A 9,579-nucleotide genomic window follows, 5' to 3' on the forward strand; every position below is an offset into this window, starting at 1 on the left:
TTCTTAACAATCACTTGCCACTACATCACTCCAAATTTTTTGCTTCGAAGCAGAGTCCTTACAACAGCGATGTTCCCCCCTGAAGAAGCGAAAACCGGTGACAACATACGGAGAGAATTACAGCGGCAGCTCGTTTCTGTACTTGGATTTGATGCCTGTGTTATGAACAAAGTCGTCTGGGTCACTGATCAGGGATCAAACATAATTGCTGCACTCGCACCGTATCATCGGCTGGATTGTCAGGACCATGTTTATAACACAGTACTCAGACGTGCACTTGATTGTGACGAACTACGAGACTGCGCACCAGAGATTACACAGACTTTATTGGCAGCCAAAGCACTCGTGAGATACGTCAAGCAAACAGGTATAATAAACCAGTTAACAAAAACTGTCAGACAAATTTCGGACACCAGGTTCAGCTCTGTGTTCCTTACCTCGGATTCAATTAAAGCGGTATATGCTGAGCTTCGTGAAAAACTTGACAACCGCGGAGAAAGCAGAAGAATCGACGAAGTATCTCCAGATGTCTTGGAGTTCCTGCTAGATTTTCTTTGCCCATTCTACCAGGCTCAGAGGGAACTAGAGGGCCACCAGTACCCCACACTTAACCTGGTTGTTTTGTGGCATGAGCGGCTTAAGCGCCACTGCAGGCCTGTGGCTTCAGACAGTCCACACCAGGCCATAATTCGTGAGCGACATCTCGAATGGCTGAATCGCAAAATCAAAATCGAGACGCTGCATAAACTTGCCATATTTCTCTGGCCAAAATTCTGTCAATTTCGCATGCTGTCTCAACCTGACAGAGAGGATATCCACCAAGAAGCCAGGCGTCGGATAGCTAGCTTTACCAATGGTGGCGAGCCAGCTGTTGAATCAGCAAGTAAAAGAAGCAAGACTGTAGTGGCAGAGTTTGAGGAGTGGGTAAACGTGCCCCTGAATGAAATGGTTGATGAAGTTCAGCAATACATCAGCCACAACCACGACATGAAAGAGGAGCGGGATCTCTTGGGTTGGCAGCGAGACAGCGGCGTTTTCCCGTTACTGTCAAGAATGGCCCGTAGTATACTCAGCATCCCTGCAAGTAGTAGCAGCAGCGAGAGAAACTTCAGTGCTGCTGGACTAACTCTTAATCAGAGGAGGAACGGCGCTGAAACCATCAACTGTCGATGCCGTTCTCTTCCTTCACAACGCATACTGAAAAGGATCAATTTGTGTAAATAGTTCTGCAACACTTTCCGCAAACTCTTTTTTTTTTTTGAAGTTAGAAGTTCGAGATTCAAATTTAATTTGTGACTGTCGCACCTGTGCTCACCCAGCAGCGTTTCATAATTGGTAAGTATGTGGTTTTTCTCTTTTGCTCTTGTGCCGCTGTGCCTTGATGAAACTGTTGCTTTACACGTATTTGTTTACTGGTGGTTGCATGTAATCTTGAAATACAGCGTCTTGCAAAATGTTATATGTTGTGAGAGACCTATTTCGGGTTCGGGTCAGGTTTCGGGCTGTAAATTTAACGGGTCGGGTCGGGCTGCATCAAACGATCTCGGGTACGGGCCGGGCTCGGGCTTCAGTTTAAAGCCCGTGCAGACCTCTAAATAGTCAGTGTTTGTGTGTTCTTGTTTCATATTTTGCAAAAGTTTCAGTAAATTAATTAGTGTTTTTCAACATATAAACTTCTTGTCTGTCATTTTTTCCACACATTTTAGTAACAATTAACATTTTATTTAAAATTTAACTTAATTTAAATTAGTTGAAGTTTGAATTATTTTCATGATTAGGATAACATCAAAATACATGTTATTAATATGTAACTATTAATAAAATCATTGCAATCACAAATTATAACGTATTAATGCATTGTCCACATAAATCAGTGACAGACAAAAAATAATTTACAAATTTTAATGATGAAAGCACTACAGTAAAAATGTAAACAAACATGTAATTTTCAAGATATGCATGATCATATCAATTAGAAGTTTAATGACATTTGTAAGCATTTTATTTACATGAAATGTTAATTATTAGTTAATTTTTGATACATTTATTATTAAAAATTAACGCACATTATTTCACGTTTCTAAATATGTGAATATAAATGAACTACTGATTAATTTATAATAGTATTTAAAATGTGTTTAAACAATTATTAAACAATCGAACCATATAAATATCCATAATTGCTTACAATAAAATAGTTAAAATTACAAGAACTATGTACATGTAAAAATTATTATTATTTTTTTTTTTACAATTTAAATGTTTAAAAGTCCCAAAACTCTGACAGATCAAGTGTGGAGATGTCCGTGTCCTCCTCCAGGAAAGGGTGAACCAAAACATGAAAAAAGAAACACACAAAGCAAGATCAAAACAGAATAAGCTTGGTGTTATGGTTAAAGAGAAACAACAGAATCTAACAAACACAAACAAACTGATCAACTAAAACTTACTGAATAGATCGGATTATCCTGAAGGAGAGAATCTACCAAAAAATAAAAAAAAGCAGTTAATGTATTGTTCTTGGAGAAATAATAGAACATAATTATATATTGATCACTTAAAACCTACCTAGCAGGCTCATGGTTCCCTGGGGGTTATACTCATTCTCCATTGCTTCTACAATGAAAACACACACACACACACACACACACACAAAAAAAAAACATTTTTTTTTGCCATCTTGGAAGCACTGCAAATGATGAAATAGAGTCAGTTAGTTTTCCTATGGTCTCAAATGACTTTTGTACATATATGCAATAAACATAAGGCAGCGGCTATTTGCACTAAGTGAAAATAGCATATTTTCTTAGCGATAGATGCACTTAAAACCTACCTAGCAGGCTCTTGGTTCCCTGGGGGTTATACTCGTTCTCCATTGCTTCTACAATGAAAACACACACACACACAAAAAAAAAACAATTTTTTTGCCATCTTGTGAAAAAATACTACTGTGTTATTACATGAAACATTCAAGGCCTACCCAACAACTGGAAACAATCCTCTGAAGGCTGGGGGAGTGCCACCTGAATTTCCTCTTCTCCTTCATCCAGCCGAGACACCATCGGAACCGACGGATTTTGAGCTCTGAGTTTCTTCAGCTGGTCTATACTGACCATCAGCTGGAGCTCCTTAAGATAGGTTTTCACCTGCTTTGGCTGAAGAAACAGATTTTCTTAAAAGATTTATCTAAATATAAATCCACAAAAACAAGCATGCTATTTTGAGATAAGACTTACCTTGCATTCCCAATGGCACAATTTGATGTGCCGTTTAATGTTGCTGTAATTGATGCTGCACATGGGACATCTGATGTCATGTAGCCAGACCTGCCCCCTGGCCAAGCGCAGCATAATTTGCCTTTCCTCAGGATTGTTCATTTTGTGCTGCGACCTCAGATGGTGCCTCAAGTGGGCAACCTTTGCAGGGCACAGCGGGCATTTTAGCTGCATCTTTAAAATAGAATAGAAATGTTAATAAAGTTCGTTAGCTTTGAACTACAACAAACATGCTAAATAATTGCAATTTTTAAAACTTGAAAATATTTTAAAGAAGAAAATATATTTTATTTGATACTTGACCACCTTTAACTTATTTGACGGGACCTACACAGGCTTTCCATGGACAGACCTTTTTTAAGCTAACTATAAATGCTGTAATGTATATTAACTTGTCATAGTGTGATTCCTGTGTGTAGTACTGTATGTTTTACATAATAAAATCATTATAATATAATAAAATAAACTTTATTTATTTATAATAAAATCATTATAATATAAAGTCATTATAGTATGACTTATTAATGCATTGTCCACGGAAACCTGTGGAGGCCCCGTCAAATAAGTTACACGTGTCACTTGAACACCTGTAACTTATTTCATGGGACCTCCACAGGCTTTCCATGGACAGTGCATTAATTAGTCATATTTTGTTGATTATAATGGTTTTACTGAATAAAACATACGGGACAGTGCACAGTAAGTGTGTTATAACAGGCTAATGTATATTATAACTCATTAGTATTCATAGTTAGCTTAAAAAATGGTTGGTAGCACTTTATTTTATAGGTACTAACTAGGTACTAACCCTGAACTTACCCCTAAACCGAACCCTACCCCATGTAGTTACTGTAACGACGGAGGCGTAGTGACAACGGAGTTGAGGATCCAAATGCAGCTTTTATTCACAAGAGTGGTCAAGACAGGCAGATACACATACACATATATACATATATATACACATATACACACACACATACATACACACACATATACACACACAATAACCTTATATTACCAGTACTTTCTTGGGTAAGTACAGTGTAAGTATACTGTAAGTATATGTAAGTACATGTACTGAAAAATAAAGTGCAACCAAAATGTCTGTCCACGGAAAGCCTAGGTAGGCCTCGTCAAATATGTTACATGTGTCACTTGGGATGCACAAACATGCACAACTCTCAAAATAATACTGTTTAATTTACCTTATGTTTGGGAAACACAATTCTCTGTGACCTCACTTGCTGCACTCACTTGCTGCCTGCATTTTGACCTCACCTGCTGCCTGTGCACTGCCTGTTTTAAATTGAAGTTTCAAAGAGTGATTATTATTTTTTACACATTTAAAATATTTTCAAGTTAAAAAAAATTGCATTTTTGACTAAGAAAATTGACCACCTGTAACTTATTTGACAGGGCCTACCTAGGCTTTCCGTGGACTGACATATGTTCTGCTAACTGGCTCAGCTTCAGTGACCACATTAGGTGAGATGACCCCAACTACACAGTCAAAAATGCAATTTTTTTTAACTTGAAAATATTTTAAATAAGAAAATTGACCACCTGTAACTTATTTGACGGGGCCTACATAGGCTTTCCATGGACTGACATATGTTCTGCTAACTGGCTCAGCTTCAGTGACCACATTAGGTGAGATGACCCCAACCCCCACTGGTGTGAATTGACTTGAATACAGGAGGAAAAGTCTCTCACAGTTTCACACTGTGTGTTGTTTCAACAGGGTACACATACTGTACTCCTTTGCTGGATTGTATCCTTTGTTTTTTTTTCTTTGAAAATGGCAGAACAAGCTCAGAAAAGGTAAGGCTTGTGTTTTTGTTCCTTAACTAATTTTGATTGTTGTGTAAACTGTTAAAGCTATACATTTGAATACTCACTGTGACATCTAATATCTCAGCATGAGTAAAATAACAAACAAAAAAACCTAAAGCTTTGTGTAAATCTGGGAAATGTAGGTAGTTATTTTTTTTTATTTTTTTTTTACCAAGTTCCAACATCAGCCAAATAAAAAGTCTGGCAAATCTACACAAAAATATTCTTTCCTTTTAATGTATTACTTTTTGTAATTTTACTTATTCTATATTCCCATTTCTTTTGTTCACACAGTTGACTTTGGTCAGGCTTGTGTTTTTGTTCCTTAACTAATTGTGTAAACTGTTAAAGCTATACATTGGAATAATCCCTGTGACATCTACTATCTCAGCATGAGTAAAATAAAAAAAAAATTAAAAAAAAACATATATGAAGAGTTTATTTGCAAAAATAAGTTTCTAAAATATTTTTAAAATTGTCAAAAATCATGTGTTTTATGATGTTATCATATATTTATTGTGTTTTATTGTGTTAGTTAGCGGGGTTTTTTTTTTTTTTACCTAGTCAAAATAACCCAACTGCAGTCTGATTAAGATTAATTGGAATACACAATGAAAAAAACATGATTTCTGAGAATTGTTAAAAACGGAGTTATCTGTTTTTGCAAAATATATATATATCTGCTTTACTAAATGTTCGGAATGTTGTTTTGTCTATTTCTTGAAGGTCTGCTGATCGCAGCATTGTGTACTGTTTACGGTGCTACAAGCCACAGGAGAACCTCCCTGTTCACCTGGCTAGGGTTTGTATGAAATCCAGCATGCCAGATGAAAGATCTGATGAGCTGCAGAAGGCCAAGGCATCCAACAGGGAGTGGATCCGCACTAACAGGACCTGGGATTACCACCAGCTTTGTGAGATCCTGCCTGACAGGCACTCTCAGGTCAGCATGGTGAAGGAGCTTCTCCGGCGAGGTTTCTTCATCAAGAACCAGCCTGATGACTCTGAACTGGTCTTAGACCCTGTAGGTGCCACCACAACAGCCACCACTGTGATCGCACCCAGCACTAAAGATTTCCAAAAGATTTTGAAAGCTGCAAAGGCAGACTTCCTCCGGATCTATGGGAACCTGCTGAAGGGCAGTGAGGTCACGAATTCTGAAAAGACGCTGTACTGTTACTACTGTGAGGCGATCTTAATCTTCCGTCACCATCAGTGCCCAGGAGCTGTGGAAGGCTTGATGGTAAGTTTATCTATTTTAGCAAGTTGGCCCTCATGATATGCTGTAATAGTTTGAGACGAATGCATTAGTAAATTAAAAATTTTCAATGTTTTCCAGGATGCAGAGTGGGTGGCCAGGATGCAACATGGTGGCAGGGTTGTGACTGGCATCAGCAGCCGCAAAACATCATTGAAGCATATTGTGACATTTGCCTTGACCAATAGAGAGGTAGCTGTAAGGCTTTGCATATCTTATTAGACTGAATCTCTGACTACAGTATGATACAATAAATGTGCTGATTTAATGTAATGCATAAAGATATTTTTCCAGTATTACAAAAAAAAAATGATAATAAAAAAACATCTGAAACTTTCACAGTTTATAACAGTCTGTCCTATTTCCACAGTGGTTTCAGATGTACTTTTAAAAAGATTAGGCCTGAAAACATTCGGCCTGAAAAAGTCTGCAACAACTTTTTTGTTTCATCGACTGGCGATGCTGTTCACAATGTGTCACAAGGCATGAATCGCCTACATGAAATGTATGTGCCCACATAGATCCACATAGATTTCCTATATCTTATCAGTCAAAGTGATTTTCATAAATAACATTTCATTTCTCAATGCAGGTATAAGCTACCCATGTTAAAGAGTCAAGATGTGCGGAAGGCCATTGAGGCTGCTGCACAAACGCTCCCAGCATACCATCAGGAGGCCATAAATGATTATCTGGCACATAGAGCTGGTGTGGTCCAACAACACAGAATGTGACAGCCTCAGTTTGTTGTGGACACAGCTGTGCTGCTGGACTCCTTGGCGGGGTAGGTCATTTCATCCAGTAGGGTCATACCGCACCACAAATGACTTGTACACATGATTATGTTGTCCTGATATTGTAATTTATTTTTTAAACATTATTTCCTTCCTTTTGCAGCTTTACTTCAGACGATGACCCAAACAGTCCCGGAACAAGCATGGAATGTAACCCTTCGACCAAAGACTTCTCTGCCTTTGTGACCAGATTTCCTGTCTCACTGGACGGTCAGCCACCGAGCAAAAAACAGCGGGTCGATGAAGGGTTTCCTGAAGACCATGTATTTTATGACAGGTGGCGAAGCTCCCAGTTTGCCAAGAGAGAGGAATATCTGCTTTGTAAGTACCCCAATCCGTAAATACAGCACTGACAATCAATACACCATTCAAACTAGGCCATTCATTTAGTGTGAAGAGCGACTCATAATGTTATGTCATCCTTTTTTTTAGCACAATTCACACACCGCAAGCCTTCAGCCGCAATTGTGGCAAGGCTGATTGCGAAGGAAGGGTGGAAGGCCAACCATCCAAAGCCTGAAAACATCGAGCTGTTGTGGAAACCAGCTGCCAAGGTCACCATTGAGAGTGATGAAATTATCATCAATAATGTCTCTCAGCAGACCTGGAGAAGGCCTTGCTGTTAAGGACTTTGGTCCCCAGCAAGGTCTAGGTTAGTAAATCTTTTTTTTTTTTTAATATACAGAATACAATAATGTACATTTTATAATGTACATTTTAGCAACTATTGGCTGCAGCAAAAGCTACAATCAAATTACTGAAAAGTTTGCCTACATGTAATGTTCAGTTCTTGTAGTTTTGTTCTTACTCAAAATGTAATGTCCTCTTGATCACAGGAGTGGTTGCAACCCGGAGGTTTTCCAAAGGTGACATTGTCTGCGATTACCACGGGAAGGTAATCACAGCTGCAGCAGGGAGAGCCATGATTCAGGACTTACGTGATGAGGCCGGGTACCTGTTCTTTTTTAAATCTGGGCAGAGAGACTTGTGCATGGATGCTCAGACGTTCCCCTGTGAGTGTCATCCCAAGGCAGACACAATCGGAAGAAGGATTAACCATTCTTCAAAGATGCCCAACCTGAAGCCTCTTCACTGTGTCTTAAAGGTGGATGGAGAGGACAGGGATGTCATCCTATTCAGAGCACTGCAAGACATAAGTGTGGACACACAGCTAAAATTTGATTATGGTGTTAGGAGACAGTCTTTCAGAGGAGAGGGCGTGGACCTGGATTGGCTGGATGAGTAGGCCAGGTCGAAAGGTCACACAATCTATTTTATTTTTCAATTAATTTTTCTATTTTTGTTTATTTATATTTACATATGTGTATTTTTATTCTCATCTTATTTTTTATTGTCTGTGTGCTGTGTACTGTCAGCTTGTGACACTAAAATCCCTTGGCAATAAATCTTTTTTTTTTTACTTCCGACTTCTGACTTCTTTAAGAATCGAAATATCAGATTAAAACACACACACAAGTAAACAGGCTTATTAAATCATTGAAAAATGGGATAAATGAAGCAACAGATGAAATAACAGATATAAACAGATAAAGAGATAACAAAAAGTACTACAACATAAGATAAACATGAAGACTGGTTCTGTTAGATGCAATGTTTCTCTTTGTTTTTCATTTTATTACTACATTTTCATGTACTGTATACAAACACAATGAACAGTATTATTTATTTAGTCATTTAGCAGACAAATTAACAAATGAGGACAACAGAAGCAATCAATTGTAGTATTAAAACAACTAAAAACAGATCCAAAACTAAAAGCTAAAACTTTATAAATACTACTTATACACATTTTAAAAATAAAGAAATTAAATAAAAATGACAAATGCATACAACAAAATTTCAAAACTTAACATTTAAATGAAAAACAAAAAATAAAGCTAAAAACAATTCAAAATATTAAAGAACAAAAGGTATAAGAGTATAATAATGATTCTAACATAACACTAAGCCAAACACCAAAAATATGTGTATGTACAACCACACATACATATATATATATATATATATATACATACATACACATTTATAAATTCAATATATATATTATTTCATTTCCATTTAGTTTGTTGTGAAGTATAAAATAACTCAAATTAAATAAAACTAAAAACGTAATTAAAGACCTATACAGACATAATAAATGTAGACATAATTTAACTAAAATTAAAATAAATAACAAATACAAATAATACAAATCAAACGACAGTAGTTTATCAGTAATCCTAAAAAATAACACTGCCAAACACACATGCTAAAAAACAACAACTTACTTACACATAGTAAGAAATGGTTATAAAAAACTGAAACAGAAGCGAAACAAGTAATAGGAAAAAGGAGAAATAAAAAGCGATACTTATCCTTTAATAAGTATATTAATATTTACCTTAATATTTAATGCGTT

General features: G+C 36.9%; 1 pseudogene; it reads left to right on the top strand.

Annotated features, from left to right (window-relative positions):
- Positions 1-5,073: 5,073 nt before the first annotated feature.
- Positions 5,074-8,406, top strand: LOC107719894 (uncharacterized; annotated as a pseudogene).
- Positions 8,407-9,579: the final 1,173 nt, after the last annotated feature.

The sequence above is a fragment of the Sinocyclocheilus rhinocerous genome, unplaced genomic scaffold (assembly GCF_001515625.1).
Source record: "Sinocyclocheilus rhinocerous isolate Xijiao unplaced genomic scaffold, SAMN03320098_v1.1 scaffold3498, whole genome shotgun sequence".
In the NCBI taxonomy this organism is placed as follows: domain Eukaryota; kingdom Metazoa; phylum Chordata; class Actinopteri; order Cypriniformes; family Cyprinidae; genus Sinocyclocheilus; species Sinocyclocheilus rhinocerous.